Below are 24,358 nucleotides of genomic sequence, written 5' to 3' on the forward strand. Positions count from 1 at the left end.
CAGGCTCTTCTCAAGGGAAGAGAGATTTTAACCGGGATTAACACCAGATGGATGACAATGATTGAGGTAATAACTTCAAACTCGTAGTGAGGCCTAAAATTTTTTTTAAATTTTTTTTTTATTGCACCATACATATATGATTGTAAATTTTTGAATAGTTGCCGGAGAAACGTGATAAAAAAATTGTTTACCATGTCCACGTTACAACTTTTACTCCCACAAAAATGTTTCGTAAAAAATATTTAGTACTTCTGTTCCGTGTATTTGTTTTATTTTCGTTTGTTCGATCCTGTATTTTATCACGGTCATTCTTTAGTAGTTATTGTGTTGAAATAAAATGCTAGTTTATGATGAGAAGCGAGCGCGTCGCACCTGCGCTTGTTTTACTATCACTGATAGTGCAGCATATACTGTACATGCATGTTTGATATGCTTTTCCAATTTGTTTATGATCCTTGTGAAGTCATTTCTTTTTTGTTATATATACCGATGTAATAATATCATGAATTGTGGACTTAAACATGCTAATTTTATGAATGCGAAAGTTTTTAAGAATGTGTAGATTACGATAGATTTTGATATAATTTGGTTATATAATTTGAAGTACCTAACATAATAAGTTGTTTTTATCCCTAAATTCCTACGGGAGCGAAAATCCGGGAGGTAGTTTGCTTTCCGAATAAAACAAAAATCCATTGTGTTTTCTACCTCTTTCGAAAAACTCCATTTTTTCCATGGAAGTTCTAGGAGACTTGATCAATTAAAATCAAACGACAGTTATTTGTTCATCAGATCTCACACACAATTCAATTACACCCCTCTTTTTATATCGTTGGTTAAAATGAAAGAATAAAGGGTAAAAGATGCAAGGATAATAGCGCAATGTCACCGATAGCGATCAATCACGAGCTTTTTGTAGTTTTCTGCTGCGTTATGACAGGCGACAGAGATCGAATACGTTTTGAGTGGATGTTTCTACATAGGATTTGGCGTATACGAGCAACCTATATTTTGTTATTGTCTACATATCATGTCTGTGTCCCTTGCGAGGTAGACAGAGCCAATACTCTCCAAGGCCGTGAGATTCTGATAGTAGGAGGTTGCTAGCTCATGGAATAATCCTTAAAATACACTTACCCCATTCATATATTTATGTAGTTCTAAACGAGTTATTATATGTGCGTAGCATCAGAGTGAGTAGCTCCTCTCTCTTCCTCAAATTTTTTTCGTGGGCTCTGGTAGTCTTATGAGCGTGTCAATATTACTATTTCCCAGTTGAAACCCCACGCTAAGACCCGGGGACTGGATTCCACCTACGTGGGCGTATCTTTACATACCCTTAAAAATGTTGAAAAAAAGTTCCACTCAAATAATTTTCTTTCCCATGAGTTAATCAAATCATTACCATCCGTCAATGTCAAACGCACAAAATACTATGAAAGTCATAAATTTAAAATCCAGACGCCCCCAGTACTGAGCTGATATCCATGTATCTTTAAAAATAATTATGAGTGTTAAATAAAAATTCCGTCAACATTGTGAATCACCAGAAATCCAGAACCTATTTATTGCATATACGAGTAATTTAAAATATTCTATTCGTTATCAATGGTGGAACATTTTTTTACATATTTATGTACTTACTATCGACCCGCCCCGGCTACGCACGGGTAGGATTATTAATTTTCATACAAACTTCCACACCATTTTAGGGTTTGAGTTTGAAAAATCCTTTGTTAGCTTTACTAGCCGATTTTTAACCATCATGGTATATAACCATCGAATCGGTCCACCGGTTTAGCGTGAAAGCGGAACAGACAGACAGAATATCGAATTTCTAATATTAAAGGGATGAGATGTTGCTTGAACCCTGTGGAAAAAGTCCTTGGTCTGAGTCTTAACCGTTGGTTAAAATGTAAACAAACCATTCAGGTTATAGTGAATAGAGCCTATTCTTATTGATGGCTTGCGGAAGACGTAAGTAGTATTGGGCCGGGATATTTCGTCGGGTTGAACCCTTCTCCGAAAGGTTGTGAAGGTTTCTTGCGACAGGACGCCTTCTATTGTAGTTTCGGGAGCAAATTTATATTTAAGTTGTTGAACGTGTAACCTTTAGGACGCCATTGAAAAAAAAAAGATATGTATTGGAGTCGACAGTAAAAATTTACAACTTTTTGTGTTTCATTTTTATTTTTGTCGTTTCGAATGTGTCATCGCGGAGACCTAGAGTGAGAGAAAAAAAGAAAAACATTGGCAGATGTTGAATGAAGAATTGCCTAAAGTTACAGTGAGGGGCAAAAACTCAACTTTAGGTTCATCGCTCGGGGACCATTACAGATAATTGTGTTACTTTAGGCTGTATAAAGTTTTGGCTTGAATTTTACAAAAAATCACTTGCCTATACCAATCCACTTTGGGCTCCTTACATATATTCGCTAAAAGTCCTTTTGTCTTTTAGTCCACAAGGATAAATGAAGGGCCCAAAATATATATAGCTAACCGGCAAAAATGAGTACTTTAAAAACATTGTTTTCGAAAAAGTCATAATTGAGAACTCTCTTGATTTCACGGTCGTAGCTTAAAACGTCCTATATATATTTGCACAGTAACATCAAGTTTTGATTTCTTGTAATTTACTCTTCTGTTATCTTTTCGCTAAAAAAGAAAAATCAGGTGACCTCAGCGGAATTATCAAAGTAATTGCCTCAATGATAAGACTTCATTGACATATTTCTATTTTCGATGAAAAGCTTTCAATAAAGGTAATTGAAGCGTCTCTAAACAATTTTCTAAGTCTACGATAGGCATATTTCAGTTCAATATTTAAAATTGGGTTTTCTTGAACCACCTGATACTTACCACTTTTTCTAAATTATGATATCACCACAGATTTTTCTTTGTTTGGTTGGGAGAAGACCGAAAAATATATGGATGGACAACGTAACGGAAAGTACCTACTCGTATGAGCAGATAAGGAGTGGCAAGTAGCAAAATCATTTAGAAAAAGTAACATATTTGCCGACCCCACAAAAGAGTAAGAAAAGGTAACGACAAAGAAGATTTTGAGATAATTGGGAAAGTCGAACATTTATTTCCATTTCTTCTGGTATCGTATTAATTCATCCAACTGAAAATCCCAACTTCGGAAATTAGCATCCCGAAAACAAAGCCATGCGGGCTGTATTAACGCACCAATGGCCACCTAATAGCGACACAGTTCTAAAAGCAATTACTGTACTACTGAAATCCGCTCAATTGCCATTCAGATAGGACTTGTGTAAAATTCCCGCGGGAGCTCCCGAGCGCAATTGCCTCCCATTCATTCAGTTTGCAATATATTGCCGTATGGTGCGGACGTGTCGCTCTGTGTCACCATGGCAACACGACTCGAAACTTTCTCGTAATTTTATAAGTATGTGATGATGGCAGTTGCAAAGACAAACAATTTCAGACTTGTCTACATGTAAAGTGTTGTTTTGTTGAGATGTTTTAAATGCTACAGAAATGCTTTGTTATGTGAGTATTTTTAATGTATTGAAGGGTTATCAAAGGTTATTAAATTGAATTTTATTAATCGTAATCGTGTTATCTTATCAATGACTAAATAACAATATCTCAGGTAGATATGTAAGAAGCTTTTTTTATTCAAATTTTTTAAAGGTCCCTAATATAAATGCAAAAGTTTGCAGAATGGATGTATTTTTGTTTGTTACTCTTTCACACAAAAACTATTGAATTTTCATGAACCCACACAGTTCATTCGGAAACGGAATAACATTAATAAGTTAAAAAATAATAATTTAAGGCAGACAAAGTCGCCAATAACGGCTAATACCTGCAGCAATACCTATCCTAATTGGAACTAATTTGATACACTTCTTAGTACTTATAAAAGTGATAAATCTTCATAATATTCGTAATTTATTAATTTTAAAGCTCTTAATTTCCTTTATTAGATGCTTATTTGGGCCGAGATTAATAGACTACAATGACAGACTTCCATAAATTTAACTTATTAGAGAGAATAATTCATCATGGGTTGCAGCCGGGTTGAAATTAATTTTAGGTCCGCCTTTGCCTTGTCAATTACCGGTATTTATATCTGTTACTTTAAGTTCTTAATAATAATAAAAACAATATTAAATCTTTTATCCATCCATACTTATTTTAAAAGAAGCTTGATTTATAATTTTTGTTTATAAGGAATAAACACAACTGCTGTGCCAATTTTCATGAAAATTAGCACAGATGAAGACAAAGCCCTTCAAGGTTAACTTACCTATAAGTTTATTTTTATTTTGCAATAGCAATATTTTTATTACTTATTTTTTACGTGAAAGCTATTTAATCTTTACTTCGAAGAGTACTTAAAAATTTTAGCACTTAAACGCAACGCAAGGGAAGTTTTATGTTGACGGTAAAAAATAAAAACCGTCAGGCGCATTTTAGTTTTTTTAAATACTATTCGAATCTCAAGTCCATCATTAAGCCATACACTGAATGTGGCATATCAGTCTTTTCAAGACCGTTGGTTATGTCTACCCCGAAAGATGTAACTATATCTATTTATGTATGTATATTGACCCTGTTGTGAACTGTTTGTTAAAGCTTTCAGTAAGTCCACTTTTCGTATTGTACACTTAGTTTAGAACAATGTATTATGGTAGTTTTTAAAGTCCAATATCAGTTAAGTACTTTAAACTACTTTTAAGAAGATAAAACTTGTTCAACACTGGAAAATCCTCATTTAATTACCGTACTTAGTGAGTGGATTCCGAGATGAAAATTAAGCGTTACTTAAGGCTTTATGTTAAGTGATTTTGGGGTAAAGGAATATTTTGTTAATATTATTCGAACAATTTCTTCAATGTAAAAAGGCATCCAAGTTACGCTGTTAAGGTTAGTCGATGCCTCCGAAAAATTAGTCTTCACTTACAGTTGTCTAAGCTTTACTTAAGGCTTAATGTTAAGTGATTTTGGAGTAAAAAGAACATATTGTTAAACTTGTACAACTTCTTCAATGTTAAAAGGCATCTAAGTTACGCTAATCCCAACAAATTAGTCCAGACTGTTCTCAAATTCGTAGTATTTCTATTAGTTTCTCATTATGTGATTGAAACGGAATAAATTTTATTGCGGACCCAGTACTTCGAAGGCTCCTTTTATGTTGTAAAAATTTTATAATTATGGTTTTCAGGAAAAACACTGAATTTCAAAACTTCTAAACAAATTTTTCCAATTGAAAAAAATATTTTGGTTTGTTCATATTTTCTTTATGAACTTGGCTGTTACACTACCAACTGTTTATAATACATGTTGATGATATTAACATATTCCTTATGTGTGTGGAGTGTACGTTCGAAAATACTGTTCTGTAAATTAATGTTTGAATGATGTTATATGGCATGATAATTAAGTTGAAATTAATTAATAAAATGGGAATGTTTTTCTAATATATTTATCGTTTTCCCCCCTCGTTTAATTGTTTATATCTTCAAATGAAACAGGAGTTCGTTTGTTTATCTTAAATTCATTCAATAATTTATTGACAATACTCAAATGTAGTAGGTTATAGAGATAAATAGATATAACCCCGTAGTAATTTTCATTTGATTAAATTCAAAATAAATTATTATTACTCGTTGTTATGTCTATAAATTTATGCGTAATCACTTTTGGGATAAACATGAGTAATGAGCTTAACCTCGGATGTGACGAGGAAAATCAACCTTATCATTATGAGTATAAGTAAGCAACCCATATGAAATCTTATTTAAATATTTGAATTAAATTAATACTGAGTGTCTATATTTACATCAAAGTATTTGTGTTTAACCTATAGGTAGGTATAATACCTACGTAATATCTTACCGTCTGCCATGAGATCCCGGCACTAATAAAAAAATAGGACAACTCCATAGGCTTACAAACTCGGGATTCTTTTTTAGGCGATATCCTAGCAAACTGTCACTATTTGAATTCCAATTCTATCACTAAGCAAAACAGCCTAACGTGGCTTATCAGTCTCTTCAAGATTGTATGTACGTATGAATGTTTTTTTTTTATTTTTTTGTTTCACTTATTTACCTACTATTTTTTAACCGACTCATTTTTACCTTTCTCCGTTTTGTATTCATGTATGGTGAGATGGTAGTACTAAAAATGCTGACCTCAATATCCTACTACTATTATAAAGGCGAAAGTTTGTATGGATGTATGGATGTTTGTTACTCTTTCACGCAAAAACTACTGAACCGATTACCATGAAATTTGGTATGTAGGTAGCTGAAGACCCAGAATAACACTTAGGCTACTTTTTATCCCAGAGTTCCCGCGGGATTGATAGGGTTTCCATGCGGACGAAGTCGCGGGCGGCCTCTAGTACCTTATATATCCTTTTGTTACACTACAATGACTGGCAATATAACACACGCAAGTTCAAGTATTGTACTAGATTTCAATAGGCTTTCAGCACACAACTAATTTAGAATTGATTTGTTTGTTGTCGGCGTTTCTGTCTAGCCACAGACTAAATTAGTTTCGAAGTAACATACAGACTTGCTGGTTGTTTGCTGTAATGTTTGTGAGAACATCCGATCTCGATACTAATTACGTTAGGAGTTCGATTCTCGAAGTGGAATCTTAAGTTTATTTATTGATATTTAAGTTGTGTATGTATTGTTAGTTTCTGTGTTTGTATGTTTTGAAAAACCAAAGAACATGAGGAAAAATCTTTTGTCGCTGTTTTTACTCTCGACTTTTCAACAAAATTTTTTCTATCTCCACGTACATTGCGTGTCCCATTTGTTTTTAATTTTTTTTTTTTTATATTTCAACCTTCATATTGAATTCCAAAAGATGTCCTTAGCTAGTGTGCATTAGTTTTACGGTTGCTTCTCTAACACCCTCTTACATTGAACGCGACATTATAAAATGGCGGAATTGTCCCATTTAAAGACCTTAAACAGTCAAGTAAGAAACAAATATGCAAGGCAAATGATTGTTTTTTTTTATTAGAAATCTTATTTTAGCTCTGTCTACTCCGTAAGGAATAAATATGTGATATTTATCGTTCCCCGATACGTTATTTTTACTTTCAAAGGAAATAAGTAAATAGGCATTATTTGAGCGCACGTGTTTCAATTTAGAATTTTTTTTACACTTTCCCTATGAAACAACTGTTACGCAAAACTGTTTGCTGTTCCATTCAAAATATATGTTCTTAATGGCACAACTAAATATACCTATATATAAGTACAAGTAACGTTATTGTGTTGTTTTTTTAGTAAAATATATATGTATACATGGTAAACTGCCCAACGCAACGTTTCAAATCGTTAGCAAGCGAACAAAGTTTATCACATGCAAAATAACCGGCCCCTCCCACTCAGTTAATTTGTGCATTTACATACGTCACCCTCACTTGCAGGCAACGCATTCCTGTCATACCCACTGATCTAATAAAATGTACTAAAGGCATTTTATTAGATCAGTGGGTACAACTTTTTAGTACTAAAGGCTTATAAGTATTTGAATACAACGTTTTATTATATTCCTGGTGTTTGACCCGATTGCATTTCTTCTTTCTGGGAACAAGACCTGCCCCCATAGTATAGCATGCGTGTCGCCGTTTTTATAGCGCGATAAACTATCGCTGTCCCGTTTCACGCCATTATAAAAAACCTTTTACGACATATGCAGGAAGGAAAAGAAATTGTTGTGATTAAAATACTGTAGTGCAGTTTGTTACCGCTTCTTCTGCACTGACGCTTTGGAAGCGGCAGTAAACTTAGTTTTAAGTTATCTATTTGACGTCAACCAATGTTGTGAAACCGAAAGAATAATATAATGAATAAAAATTTTGAATTTTGCCTACGACGTTTTCTACGTACAATCGTAGACGGTGCTACAGCCTAGTTAGCAGCAACGCATTTTTATCATATACGGAAGGTATAAATTAAGTAGGTATAAATTAAGTTAATTTATAATACACTTAAATATGCTATAAAGCTTAATGCCACCTGTTTTACACTTTTTCTAAGTATTATACGCAAATTGCGTATGATCATTGATTGCTACGACGTCGCTACGATTATCTGTAGACGGTGCTACGATAAATAACCATGCCGACGTTGACACAAAGTAATAATATCTAGTAACTAATGTATAGCCCACTGCCTCATACACTTACTTTGACATATGTAACTTATAAAAGAAATAATTTAAAACCTTTGAACCTGTGAACTTAATTTTTATCAATCCTTCAGCTACTTTACTGTTATTTTAAACCGTTCGTCGTATTTTCAATGAAATTTAGCAAACTGTACCAAAATTTGTAATTAGTTAAAATAGGGGTTTAACTAGGCAAATGCACAACTCTCAACTTTCCATATAAACTAGACTTCCTATCAACTACTTAGTACGAGATAACGCTTTTATTCGGCAAGCCTCTACTGATTAGAAAATGTGAAGGTTTATTAGAAACTAATCATTTTAAAAAGACAATTACCTACATATATTCTTTAAAAAAATAGCCGTAAAAGCACAAGTCTTGAATTTAATTCAGACTTTCGCATTAATAATTAAATTGTAATATGATTTAACGTCATCTTATATTTTTACGTCTTAGTTCTTCAGTACCATAATTTTAATTGTTCTTAATATACCGTGACTTATAGTCTTGATATCTGAGGGGTTTGTGCGAGTTTTACTCGATCAATCGATTCCTGTATTTTTATATACACTGGGGTCAATATAAAAATACATTAAAACAAAATAGTTTAAAAGGTTCAAAACCATTGAAAATAGAAACGAGTTGGCATAATGGACTCCACATTTAATTGGTGTATTCAATTGGATTCCATTCAAAATGTTACTTTTCAATTAGATTGGACAAAATTCTCCAACGATTTACGTAAGAATGTTAAATGTCTAAAAGGGTTAGGATTGAACCCTGTTTTTAGTCCTGAAACAAAGTGTCTCTTCACCGAAAAAGCCTTTAGCCACAAGCCCGGGTCATTTGCTTTTTTTTTCTTTATGAGAACAAAAACTATAAAAAAGTGAAATATAATTTCATTTTACTCCTTAATTTAGCCTTCATGTTGATCATAGCTTCTCTTTAAAGTATTTTTCTTTTCAATGATTTTTTTTAACTGAGATAAGTTAATGATGACTGAAGAAACAAACAAGGCAAAAATGTGTAATATACACATTCTTACACACATTCTTCTTAAAAAAGCTCTTTCATTGAATTGTCACTGTTTCTGAATCTCGATTCCATGATAATTATAGGTACTATCCAGCTAGACTGTTGACTCTGCAAGGGATAAAGACGTCATAATGTATTGTAATGTTTTTCTTCCTCGATCGCCTCCTATGACATCCACGGGTAGAGATGTATTTATCTAATATCTGCTAGAAACCGGTAAGTAGTCTTAAGATCCCACTTCTCCAATATTATTTATGCCAAAGTTAGTTCTATTATTTGCTGTCTCTTCACGCGTTTTCTATGGGGCGTTTTTTATTTTCTTGAACAAATATTTTTGCGTACTTTTCATCCTGGTAAAAACTATAGTTCCCGTGGGATTTGCGTTACCTTTATTCTTTCTTTCGTAGCAAGAGCTAGGGGATAAATTATACGTATATTTTAAACCTTAATCCAGACATCGCAAGCGACAGTCTTGTCTGTACGTAAACAGAGATTAATCGAATTTAACAATCCAAGTTTCCGTTAGTGCAGCTCATTGGACTGGCTTACCGTTCAGATTTATTGCCAGTTGTGTTGCGAGCGCTTTGTAAATAGGCTGTGGGTTCGATTTCAGTGACAAATGTGGAGTGCACTAAACTAGGTTGGAATACAGTTGAGACGTTAGTGCTTGAACGAGTTTGAAGATTGACCGGGTTAGTCCTAATTGAATATTGGATATTTTTTAATGAATGTTAAAATTTAAGTAGTGTTTTATGTCATCTATGTTGGTATTGTTCTATGGTTTTGGAAAAACTTGTCCAAAGTCTACCAGTGAAAACTGCATTGAGTATATATTAGAAAAAACATTAGAAACTGACAGTTGGCAAATCTATACATAACGTGATACATACATAAATACATATGATCACGTCTATATCGTTTGCGGGGTAGACAAGACCAACAGTCTTGAAATAACTGATAGGCCACGTTCAGCTGTTTGGCTTAATGATAGAATTAAGATTCAAATAGACAGGTTACTGTGACATTTTATCAGGCCCACCGCCTGATAGAAGAATCCTACGTTTATATGCCGAACTCTAAATCGCCTTTTACTACATTCGTGTGAAAGAGATGGAGTGGTCCTATTTTTTTTTCTATTGGTCGGGAAGCACACGTCTATGATAACATTTACAACGTTTTGATTTAGGGTCATTAGTTAAGACAATTTTTCGGCATGTTGTTTTAGACGAAATTAGCTCATTCTAATAATACTTATAGAAATTATACAGTATAATTTCATTACAATCATCGTTTTTAATGATTTAACACTTACGTAGATATGTATATTGCGCAGCTTAACAGGATTACTGTGTTAACCAATCAGAGCAAAACACAATACGAGGTAATGTAATAACGCGGTTTTCTTTGATTTATTTGGGTACTAACAATTATTTACAATGTTCTAACATTCCATAACAAAATATTTAAAATTCAGAAGTTTCACCAGAGAATATAGGTGTATAAATTAAGCCAAACATGACATTTTGTTTTTAGCAAAACATCAAAAGACTGGTAGAATTCCCTCCTAGGGATAAGTCCGTCGTTGTGCAGCATTGTTTGTGTCATACAAAATTTTTAGTAACTGTTATGTACAAAAAGCAAATCGAAAAATATGAACACTTTAAATCCAAAGGGCCCTGGCTAAGGGTCAGGTCAAAAGTACCCGAAACCGCCGAGCTTGCATGAAGAGAGTTATGAATGTGGCTGAAGCGAAGCAAGTATGCAGAGATCGTGGCAAGTGGAAAGATGTAGTCTCTGCCTACCCCTCCGGGAAAAAGGCATGATTTTATGTATGTACAAAGATCCACTTCTGTACACTTTATAATTGAGGATTCGGGCTAATTGTGAAATATGTTTGAGACTTGCCAAAACAAATAATTCTATGCTTGTTTGGGACTCGCAACCTTGATCAGCTTAATGTTCTTAAGTTTGTTAGTTTTAAGAGCAAATTTCGGAAACTAAGAAGTTAGTAGGGATAAATCTTATCTGTCTATATAACTTTTTTGCAAAATGAATTCGAAAAGTAATGCAATTATAATTGGAATTCTATCGTTTGTGATAAATGCATACTAAGGTAAAAGAAACAAAAGTCTGTGTATATAAACAAAACATTTTTTTAAATCTTAAACAGTCGTCACATCGTTACACTTAAAGGAATAAATACATTGTTACTAATGAAATTATATGAAAATATTAATGTGATAATAAATTATCCTGCTCCAAGAGGTAGACAGAGTTTGCATCTTTTCACTTGCGATGATTCTTTCAAACTCGTCGATTAAGGATAGGTACTCTTGACGAGACCTTTAACCACGATATTCCCGATCCAAGTAGTTAGAAAGATTTTTACTCGATTAAAAGCGTCGAGTAGGTAAACGCGAAATTGTATGGAAATGCATTAGTGCCATCGCGTTACCACTAGATGGCGCTGATTGAATCACATTCACATTCGTGTTTACTTGTTCGACGGATTTGATCGAGAAAAAGACGCACTAACGCCATAGATCAACATTAGTTAATGGGTCAACATTATAATGGCAAGACCACCTTGGTGAGAAATCTCAAAATGCTTATTACACGGAGCGATTACCTTCTAAACTTCTAGACCATGGTCTTGTCATTATAATGTTGACCCATTAACATTAATACTTATCTCCTTATTTGAACTACATCTACAGTAGGTATACCATCAATGTATGTTTACATATATATACTCTTAGAATTCCCCCATTTTAGTTACAGTAGTGGCTCCAACACTATTCCAAACGTTCAAAGTTGGCTAAGTCTAGAATCTGGCCTTAATTGAACTCTGTTACTGTTGCTAGGCTCTTGATTCTCTAAACAAATATACCTACATAATATACATACATACGCGAGTATATATGACACGAGTACGAAGTGTAGAAGGTAATCGCTTCGTGTAATTGTTTTTGATATTTTTCGACTTCAAGATATTATTTTTGTCTGTTCTCAGTTGCATCCACAGCTTTTATGCTACAAATCCTATGGAAATGCTATTTTTCATTTGAAACCATATATTATTAACATATTCAAATTTAACAGAGAATATAGGTGTATAAATTAAGCCAAACATGATATTTTGTTTTTAACAAAACATCAAAAGACTGGTAGAATTCCCTCCTAGGGATAAGTCCGTCTTTGTGCAGTATTGTTTGTCATACTTAGTTTTTAGTAACTGTTACGTAAAAAAAGCAAATCGAAAAATATGAACACTTTACAATGTTCCAAAGGGTCAGGTTAAGCGTACCTGAAACCGCCGAGCTTGCATGAAGAGAGTTATGTATGTGGTTGAAGCGAAGCAAGTATGCAGAGATCGTGGCAAGTGGAAAGATGTAGTCTCTGCCTACCCCTCCGGGGAAAAGGCGTGATTTTATGTATGTATGTACAAAGATCCACTTCTGTACACTTTATAATTGAGGATTCGGGCTAATTGTGAAATATGTTTGAGACTTGCCAAAACAAATAATTCTATGCTTGTTTGGGACTCGCAACTTTGATCAGCTTAATGTTCTTAAGTTTGTTAGTTTAAAGAGCAAATTTCGGAAACTAAGAAGTTAGTAGGGATAAATCTTATCTGTCTATATAACTTTTTGCAAAATTAATTCGAAAAGTAATGCAATTATAATTGGAATTCTATCGTTTGTGATAAATGCATACTAAGGTAAAAGAAACAAAAGTCTGTGTATATAAACAAAACATTTTTTAAAATCTTAAACAGTCGTCACATCGTTACACTCAAAGGAATAAATACTTTGTTACTAATGAAATTATATGATAATATTAATGTGATAATAAATTATCCTGCTCCAAGAGGTAGACAGAGTTTGCATCTTTTCACTTGCGATGATTCTTTCAAACTCGTCGATTAAGGATAGGTACTCTTGACCATACCTTTAACCAGAATATTCCCGATGTAAGGGGTTAGAAAGATTTTTACTCGATTAAAAGCGTCGAGTAGGTTAACGCGAAATTGTATGGAAATGCATTAGTGCCATCGCGTTGCCACTAGGTGGCGCTGATTGAATCACATTCACATTCGTGTTTACTTGTTCGACGGGTTTGATTGAGAAAAAGTCGCACTAACGCCATAGATCAAGGTGGTCTTGCCATTATAATGTTGACCCATTAACATTAATACTTATCTCCTTATTTGAACTACATCTAGGTACAGTATACCATCAAGGCTATATATATATATATATACATACATATCATCACGTCTATATCCCTTACGGGGTAGACAGAGCCAACAGTCTTGAAAAGACTGAAAGGCCACGTTCAGCTATTTGGCTTAATGATAGAATTGAGATTCAAATAGTGACAGGTTGTTAGCCTGTCGCCTAAAAAAGAATCCCAAGTTTGTAAGCCTATCCCTTAGTCGCCTTTTACGACGACGATTTTTTTTTATATATATACATATATATGTGTGTATGCATCTTAGAATTCCCCCATTGTAGTTACAGTAGTGGCTCCAACACTATTCCAAACGTTCAAAGTTAGCTAAGTCTAGAATCTGGCCTTAATTGAGCTCTGTTACTGTTGCTAGCTCTTGGTTCTCTAAACAAATATACCTACATTATATACACATACATACGCGAGTATATATGACACGAGTACGAAGTGTTGAAAGTAATCGCTTCGTGTAATTGTTTTTGATATTTTTCGACTTCAGGATATTATTTTTGTCTGTTCTCAGTTGCATCCACAGTTTTTATGCTAGAAATCCTATGGCAATGCTATTTCTCATTTGAAACCGTATATTATTAACGTATTCAAATTTAACCATACACAGTAATAATATGGTAATATTTTATGTTAACAAAATTCGTGGATTTTTTTAGGTATCATATTTAATATCTATAATAAGTGCACAAATATAATTCCATTTACAAAATACAATTACAGAGGTTAATAAATTTTGTTAAATATTGTAACTAGTTTTCGACAGCGGCTCCGTTTGGGATTCCTCTTTTATGCGATGGACTAGCAACCTGTCACTATTTGAATCTCAGTTCTATCATTTAGTCATACAGCTGAATGTGGCCTCTCAGTCTTTTCGAGACTGTTGGCTCTGTCTAAACCCCAATCTACCCCGCCCTGTTTGTTTTTATGTACAGTCAACTCAACAGCATATCAACCTAGGCACAAAAATTGATTGAAAATTTACAGCTCTAACTATTATTGCATCATATTGTAAAGAGTAACTTGCAGTGTGGTTGATTGAACATGAACTAAAGAAGTTGAAACATTACAAAGCTTTGTATATATTTAATCGTCCAGAACCATAGAATCATAACTCGCGTCTCGGTAGCTGGATAAACATTACCAATACGATTTTTCATCTGACTACATCAAAGCATGTTCTATATATCTTCTTTTAATTCACTAATAGAGTCCCGAGGGGGAAAGTCCATAACGTTGGTGAAAGCCGTCATTTTTCTGAGGACAAAGCCTCATTTGTTTCATCCACAGAGCACAGAACTACCCGGTCGTCCTTCTTGCTTCGTAGTTTTAGTGTAGTCGCTGAATTTCCTGCGACGTGCTATGAGCATAAAAATATTTATTTATCCTTAACCTGACACTTAAAAAAGGAAATATTTTGTAGAAAAACGGCCAGGCTTATTTTTTTTTTTGTTTTTGGAGACTCTCTCGAATGAATCGAGTTTTACTCAATCAAACGAATCGAGCACGTTAACACGAATTTCTGTGACATTCTATCAGCGCCAACTAGCGATGACACAGATGCAATTCCATACAAATTAACGTTTACGTGCACAATGCCAATTGAACGAGTGAAACTTGCACTAATCCCACCGATCTCCATCCGTTCGTTTCTCATAATATAACATATAGTCACCTTGCGGGGTAGACAGAGCCAACAGTGTTCAAAAGACTGAAATGCCACGTTCAGCTGTTTGGCTTAATGATAGAATTGAGATTCAAATAGTGACAGGTTGTTTGCCCGTCGCCTAAAAGAAGAATCCCAAGTATATAAGCCTATCCCTTTGACGTCTTACGACATCCATGGGAAAGAGATGTAGTGGTCCTATTCCTTTTTTGTATTGGTGCCGGGAACCACACGACATCCAATTTTCAACTTTTCAAAACCGTCTGCTGTAAACAATATACAAGTGAGAATACACACACACAACCGGAAGATTTAGCAATATCTTTACAATGGGCATCATTGCATTCATGCCTTAAGACTCTTCTCTGTAAGAAACATTTCTATAATTTTATTACTTTTTTGACAATATATCAACCATATATACCAAAAACTTTGTTACAATTCTTTACTCCCATATTCTCTTGTATTTTCTTTGTACCAAGTAGCGGATACTACAAAACTCATTTCCCTAAAGTAGACACAAACTGATCTCATATTTCTTTCTTATCTCTATTATGTATGATCAAATAAATTAATGTGTGGTCTCAGAAAAAGGGTATCGAATATTTTAGGATTGTTCCCGACAATACGTAGAAATAAAGCAAAAGTTTGCTCTACTATGAATTATGTGATGCTCGCGATATATTTTGAATTATTTCATATAGTAGAAGTTTTTAAAGCGAAATAATTATCCTATATTATTCTGAATTCTATGCGTGCAAGGAATTATTTACATACATTATTTGTAAATCAAGCTCGATGATGCATTATGAAACGTTTAAATTAATTCAAATTTTAATGTTGATGAAACGAAAACAGTATGCAAGGTACGTGGAAAGTGTAAAGGCGAAATTTAGAAATGATCATTCAATTTAATGCATTCTAGTAATTTATATATTATGTAGGTTAAATAACCTTTGTTATCAGCGAACCTCAGATTCGTCTCCATAAGAAGACCAGGACTAAACTAACTCAAAGAGCTTTAATGAAATAACAAGTAATAATAAAAAGGAAACTAAAAAAAAATAAAAAATAATAATTTCAGTGAAATATTCGCCAGTATTGTTAAAATAATTCGTAATATTGAAAGAACCATGAAATTAAATGTGACGCATTTTTGGCTTTTTCGTTTGTTTCATCAACTTAAAAGCTTTATCAAATGTATTGCCCAACTTCAGATATGGTATTTACAATTGCTATTGATTATGAAAAGTAAAAGAATAAATAAGTAGTTATAAAAAGATAAAAAAGTATATGCACATCACTTCTACTTAACCTCTGGGAAACATCCACATGGTCTTCTAATGATTTGGTCAGCATGAGGATAAAACAACCTTGTTATTTCTCTTTCTATCACATTGGTTAAATACAGAGGTAAAGAGGGAAGAAACACAGGCTTATAAACGTTTGTTAATCAGTCCCGTGTTCATTACAAGTTCTACTTGAACAGAAAGGCACATACTACTAAATTTATCTGAATTTTACTACCGTCCCATAACGTACACTAAAATCTACTTTTTACTATACCTCGAAGTAATTGCGTGGAACAAATGCACATGAAACCAGGGGACACGTAATTAAACCGACCATCAAGTTTATTGGGCAGTCCAAATAAAAGGAATTTGATGGAGAAGACGCTAATTTGATGGTGAACATAGTAGTGGGTCAAATAATATTGTTCCGATTGCTATGTGGTAGACAGTACCGGATCGCCTTTTGCAACAATAAAACTATTTATATGTCTGTCTATCAATATAATTACCAATTCCACGATTATGATTGAGAAATGTCCATTTCGTGTGAATCTTCATTTCGTTTTGTTTATCTTCGATTTTTCTTATCTAAGTTATATATATAAGTTAACTTAAGTGAAAATTTTTTATGTGGTTGCGCTATAGATTTTTACAAGTTCACATGAAACCCTCTGTATGCTAACCAGAACTCTATTGTGAGCTCATGAAATTAAGGTAAATGGACTGCGCTTATCTTTACTACGCTATATGCCGGTCATGTATTTTTAATCTAAAGAAGTTGTTACTTTTGATTGCCAACATTAGTTAGGACATGGGCCATAGAATTTGAAAAAATAAAAGATTATAACCGAGTTTAAAATTTCGCGTTTCACATTAAACGTTATTTTGTTCGTTACGTGCGCGTAATAATATGTAATACGCGTTTAATAAGGGAACTTTATATGGGTGTTTAATAGCTGTAGGTATTATTAATAAATACCTAGAATAAAATACATATTTGCCTCTGGTAGTTTATTGTAAATATAAATCATATAAAATTTATCTCATAAAACGTATATTCCAAATCATTTGAAACTTAAGAGTAAAACAAAGAGGTAACGTTGATAGTAACAAAAACGTGCATAAAGTACTTACTTCGAATTTATTATGAACAATTATCAATAATAGGGCGCTTACCAGATTTCATCTGTCCATTAATTAATATTAACAGTATCATATTACCCATCATTTTCACCGCTTTTAGTGAAGTAACCAAAGCTATCCGTTAAAAGTACACGTCCATCCATCAAGTAATGCGAAACCGCTTATAAATAAGCCGAAGGCTGGGACAGCATAAAGAGGGTCTGTTCGAATCTTTCAATAAATCAAATAAGGTTACCTTCTATCAAGATTTCCTTAGAATATCCGCGCGTGGGCGGTATGGCCTTTTTACATTGTCTTTCAGCATTCGGAATACTTGAAACTATTGGATTGATGTGTCATCGTGTTACAACGCGCGCAATTTTCTGTACAGTTGTAAACTTGTCAAGTAAAACTAAAACCGTGATTGGATATGCTATTTATTACCATCAGTTCCGACGACACATTTGCTAGGAATAACCACTTCTCAGTTTTAAGTATATTATTAAACATTCTGTGGTGTATTGTTAGTGTGCTTCATTATAAGCAAGAAAAAATATGCGAGAAATATTTGAAATAGTAGTTGAATAATTGTTTTCTCCTTAGGGGTAGAGATTACATATTTTGCACTATCCATGATCCGCGCACATGCTTCATACAACCTCGTCGACCCAGTCTTTAGCTAACCCTTTATTTATTTATTTATCTTTATTAGGATCTTTATTAGGAACCTTTCACTAAGACGTCATTGATTAAGCTTAAATACATTTGTAAAAATGAAGAAATATTTCTGTGTAACATAGTTTTATATTTTATACCGTACCGACAAGTGAACATGATTGTATACTTTTTGAATTTCCATCTCTTTATACAAATATTCTTCGCAATGATTTGGAGAGCGAATTCTCGAATTGCTTTCGTTACAAACATATAAAAACACAAATATTTTTATTTTTGATGTGGAACTTCAGTCTACCTGTCTGTATGAAAAACAAACAGTAATGTAATAACATTTTGATACCCTTTCAAACAAATAATCATATATCAATACCACCGACACTATCCCATTACCACTCATGTGTCTGCCAACTGTGCTGACTGTGCTCTCGCGTTTCCTCTCTTACAGCGCACCCTTCTTGACTCCCTACAAAATCTATATAGAGTCCCTTTAGTTCTCTCTTACTCACCCTCTATTCTATTTCGGGCTAAAAATACATGTGTCGCCTCGCTTAGCCATGCTGGAATGGAAACCACTCATCAATATGTACAATTGTAGGGTCTAGCTGAATTTAGTCTATGTACGTGTAGTCAACATACAAGCGGAGACAGCGCTGTCTGCAGCGCTGATAAATGTGCACTAGATGAAAGGAGTAACTGAAACGACGATTTATTGGGATTTGTAGTATTAAACTGTGGCCGAACATGTTGATGATGATTTAAAAAATTAAGTAAGGAAGTGACCTTTGTCGAAACATAAAGCGGTCTTGATAAATATGCATTCCAACATACTTATTAAAAATATAAGAAATCGTATAGTCATTAATTTTCCTACTACAACTGACATCCGGTTATTCCTTTTAAATTTTAATAAAAAATAGATAATGTAGATTATATTAACCAAGGTTTTATAACTGAAGATGCGGTGGTAAAAGTGAAAAGAGAAAAATAGGGAAACAAGAGTGCAAGTGGGAACACTCCATAATGAGAGAGAGAGAGAGATAATAACAGCGAAGCCATAACTACATCATCAACAACTGAAACGAATAGCATCTGAAAATGATTTAATAGCAGCAAGACGTGGAAACTTGTCGCGGCAAACAAGCGCGGTTTGAGCTGTCCACGGCCGTGACAAATGGATGCCGGTTGTAAGGGTAGCCACAGATGTAGATCAAAATAGATATGCGACTTTACCTATATGAAAATAAAATTTGTTAATTCTCTCCCGGTTGCCTCCGACGCTATGCTTTGCAGACCGAGGAATATCCTCCGACTTTTCTATAATATAGGATTATTTTTCCTTTTAAAATCATCCTGTTGAAATACCCTATTACCCTAAGGTTGACTGCAAGAGATTGCTTTAGCGATAAGTCCGCCTTTGTACCTCATTACCTGTGTTTTCTTTTTTCTTGAGAGTCTATCTATCTATCTGTTTTCGTAGTTTAACTATAAAAATAAGGATGACCTAGTCTCTCCACTGTGTCCGGGTATCAGTCTTCTCAGTAAAAAAGTATTTGTCAATTATTTTATACCCTTTTTTTGGCTTTATCGCGCTTTGACCTTATAAGAACTGAAAATATAACTTACCTTTTGGTAAACCTTTATTTAACTAAATGCGGAACAATTATTGAATGAGACAATTCAGAGAAGAAATTATTTTTCACCCTTACTCATGTGATTTTATGTTCTCGGGATATCTATTTAAACCTATATCCGTGGTAGCGACCGACCAGCTATTTTTGCTCGACAGTGAAGATTTCTTTGTTATGTTATTGTTTATTTGCCAAGTTAATGGTCGGATATTCACGGTGCATTCACAGGTTTATTTAGTGGAACGAAAACCTAAAAAAAGGGTGCTTCGTCCTGGAAAATTATTTTTTTAAATACGTGACAAAGAAGTCAGCATTATGTGACAATATTTGTTATGCGAGCAATTACAATTACGATTTTTTAAATGCGCAATAAATCTCGTGAAAATGAAAAGCACTCGACCGAGTCGAGTGTAACAAACATACATAAAATCACGCCTCTTTCCCGAAGGGATAGGCAGAGACTATCTCTTTCCACTTGCCACGATCGAGTGTAACATTTTGAGAAAAAATTATTTATGCTTAAAATCAATTTTGTTTACCTATTATATCAAACTGAACATATAAAGCGGTTGTACAGAAACATTGATAATTAATTTATGTGTGTGCTAATTAGTTTCGATTATTTATTGTCGGTGGTAATATTTTTCTTACGTGGTTTAGTTTTGTTAATTCGTAAAAATTATATTTTAAAGTTTACTTGTGTCGGCTAGAGGGAAACAATAAAGTGAAATATCTGAAACTCAGTTTATAGAATTACATAAATCGCTCTCCGAGTTCGTATAAAGCAATTTATCAAACGCTAACCGCTAACTCCGCTTGTATGTCATCACATCTCCAGTGTTAAGGACAAGTTTCAACTACTACGCTACTTAGTAATGAAACACTTAAATTTCAAAATTATAACTTGAGTAAACACATAATATCTAAATTTGTTTATGTTACAACAAAAATTATGACGATTATAGATACTCAAAATGTGTCATGGATTCCGAAATCTATAATTTTTTTACAATTGTCATTAAAACAATTGAAACTTTTTCCTTTTGTCCCATCCCAATTAATATTTTGAATGTGAAAGTATGTTATTTTGTTTTGCACAAAACTAATAAAATCAGCAATTCCTTCTCTCTTGAGATCATTATGGTCATATACTCTGAGAATATAATAAAGAAATTATGGCAACTACGAAAGGATCGCTTATTATCCTAGCAGTAAAACTGATCAGAAAAGGGCAATAAATAATTGTTTCCGGAAGAACTGTCTTACTGTTAGGAAGCCCTCTCAGGGGTCAAATTTATGAGATACTGTATATTATAGATATAACTATAACTTTATGTTCGCAAGGGAACAGATGTTACTAGTGTGGTATAATAGATATGACGGTATCTTTTTCTCTTTATCTAGATCGAAAAGTAATTTTTTTGTACCTTTAGAATGAAGCGAAGAAAGTATGCTGAGATCGTGGCAAGTGGAAAGAGGTAGTCTCTGCCTCCGGGAAAGAGGCGTGATTTTATGTATGTATGTAGAATGAACATTCATAATAACATGAGAGGCTAATAAACTTGAGGTACTTCTTGTTGGAGATGGGCTAGCTACCTGTCACTATTTGAATGTCAATTCCATTATTAAGGAGCTGAACATTGCCTTTCGGTCTTTTAGATTTTTCTAGAAAATTGGTTCTGTAGATAACGCATGACAAGACAACAAACAAATAAATTTACGTTCGCATTTATAATATTAGTTGAGACTAGACGGCTCCGCCCGTGTAAGAAGTATTTCGGGAAATCCTCTCTTAATGCAATCCTTGACCACATAATTATTACAAGGCTTTTTAACCAGGTTTAGGTTTCAGAAATCAAACACAAAAATACAACTTCACCGAAGGAACGCTTAGATGGGAAAGATATTACAAATTAGGTAATTTTAAACATAAAACGTTGACCTTCCCTTATCTTAATTAGAATTCGAAATAATGAAGGGCGTGAAAAATAAATGTGGCTTCGACCTTAATCGGCAAAAAATGGCGGTTTGCCATTTATCTTGAGCGGAGAGGCCTGGGGCGAATGAATAGTCGTGTCAGATAGTTCATGTTGCGTGAAAGGGAATAACTGGGACGCATTTAGCATTTTGTTAGCGTGTATCTCTTGATTATGAGTGGCGTAACGCCGATCCAAAAATGTAGTTGATATTTGAGGACGAACATACAAGATTACGCTTCTTTCAAGGAGTATTAGAAACATAGACTAGGCACATTTTTTTTTAATTGTCGCGAACCCTGCGAATACTTTTGCTTTTACTACATCCAAAAATCTTTCTCTTGAAAAATTAGGAAAAATGAACTTAAAATGTCTATGGTGTCTCCTATTTTTGTTATACATACATACATACATATGATCACGTCTATATCCCTTGCGGGGTAGACAGAGCCAACAGTCTTGAAAAGACTGAATGGCCACGTTCAGCTATTTGGCTTAATGATAGAACCGAGATTCAAATAGTGACAGGTTGCTAGCCCATCGCCTAAAAGAGGAATCCTAAGTTTATAAGCCTATCCCTTAGTCGCCTTTTACGACATCCATGGGAAAGAGATGGAGTGGTCCTATTCTTTTTTGTAATAGTGCCGGGAACCACACGGCACCACACATATTTTTGTTATCTTATATATAAAATTCTCGTGTCACAATGTTCGTTCCCGTACTCCTCCGAAACAGTTTGACAGATTCTCATGAAATTTTGTGAGCATATTGAGTAGGTCTGATCCGCCAACATCTATTTTTCATAACCCTTAGTGTTTAGCCATTTAAGTAATTTGACAATTTCTCGTCACTGGTCGATAACTGATCAATCGTCATTTAATAAGTATAACATATTTATATGGCAAAACAACGTTTGCCGGGTCAGCTAGTATATATATATATTTAAATGCGCGTATGACGTTTCTCCCTCTTCTACTTGAGGAAACGGAATAAAATAACGTATCACATACCTATGTCGACATAACTTTTTCCCCTGGCTTCATTCTCGTAATTCATAAATCATTACTTAGTGTCATTGATATTGGAAATGGCAATTATTTCCTTGGTTATTCACCATTCCATATACATACTACTAAATTTATATTTTTTGACATTTAGCAAGTACTTATTTGAATAGCGGTACCACCCATTAAATACGTATTTTAAAATACAATCAAAGTACATTAGGACACTTTTACATTTACGAACCGTCATTTATGCTCGAGTTATTATACCCAATTTACCAACCGGCCAAGTGCGAGTTAAACTCACGAATCGTGAATTCCGTGAGACTTAAAAAAGCAAATTGACAACGTTTACAACAGTTTATGACTTGTTGGGATATGTTGGAACTAGCCTCCGTAGCACGTACGACGCAGTTTTTATTGCGCGAAAAACTATCGCCGTTTCGGTTTTTATTATGACGTTAAACGGGACAGCTAGCCATTGCAGTCGCAGTGTATGTCATGTTACGGGGGCAGTTCGAACAGATTATCCTGGAAGGCAAAATCAAATTTTCCGGTTCGGACACTACAAAAATCTCAAACATTTCAATTTTCAAGTTTAATGGGGGTTCTCGGGCAATAGTTCCCTTTGTGAAATAGCAAAATTCATTTTCAGTAATTATTTTCTGATCGTGTTTACTTACATCTATCATTTTGCACATATTATTATAAGTGTCAACTTAAAAAAATGGAAATTTCTATACTTAAAAAGCATTTTTCCATATAAAAAAAACGGTATTAGCGCCAGACTGCATGTGATCCAATATGATTTGGTTTTTTTTAACGTACCGAACCCTAAAAATGAACATTAGGCACAAATAACAGAGGTAAATATATTTAGAGTGCTCTTCCATTAGCATTACGCAAATGATCCTCGCAGAGACACTGAACATATAATTCTCTTTTCCTACTTTTGTAACACGGACAGCAATCCTCGAACCCACGAATCGTAATTGAAAAATTAAGTTAATCCTTTCTGCAACTAACGTTTGTGAACATTAGTAGAAAGATACACAAATTTCATTTACAATGTAGTTTCTTTTTTTATTGTAATCATGTTTACGCCCGGTATCAGTCCTTATTGCGTCCTTGCTGGAGTGAAGCCAAGGGTCAGCCTATGATACTGGATTTGTCATGATTTGGTACGATACAATTCCCGTCTGCCCATCAAACCTTGGCACGGGAACCTAACACATGGTAGACCATGACACTCTTACACATCCAATTGCTTCATTCCAAGCAACAAAAGGCTGAACATTTGTACCGAAATACATTACTACTTAAGGTTTATTTGTTTTGTTTTGTTTTGTTAAGTCACAGACCTTCTAAATAATGACATTATATCACCATGAAGGTCATAAACTTAACCCAAATCGATCACCGTCTTTGACGCTCGGCTAACCTTAATTTCGTCGTCCAACAACCGCCCACCAAACCGTCAAATTGACTCTAAAAATGTCACGTGTCACAAATTTTCCCTCCAATTCTTCTCATCATCCAACT

General features: G+C 34.1%; 1 protein-coding gene across 3 annotated transcripts in view; it reads left to right on the top strand.

Annotated features, from left to right (window-relative positions):
- Window positions 1-24,358, top strand: part of LOC106141412 (peripheral plasma membrane protein CASK) — a 206,268-nt gene that overhangs the window by 138,212 nt on the left and 43,698 nt on the right. The window lies entirely within an intron of this gene.

Source organism: Amyelois transitella, chromosome 10, assembly GCF_032362555.1.
Source record: "Amyelois transitella isolate CPQ chromosome 10, ilAmyTran1.1, whole genome shotgun sequence".
Taxonomy (NCBI): Eukaryota; Metazoa; Arthropoda; class Insecta; order Lepidoptera; family Pyralidae; genus Amyelois; species Amyelois transitella.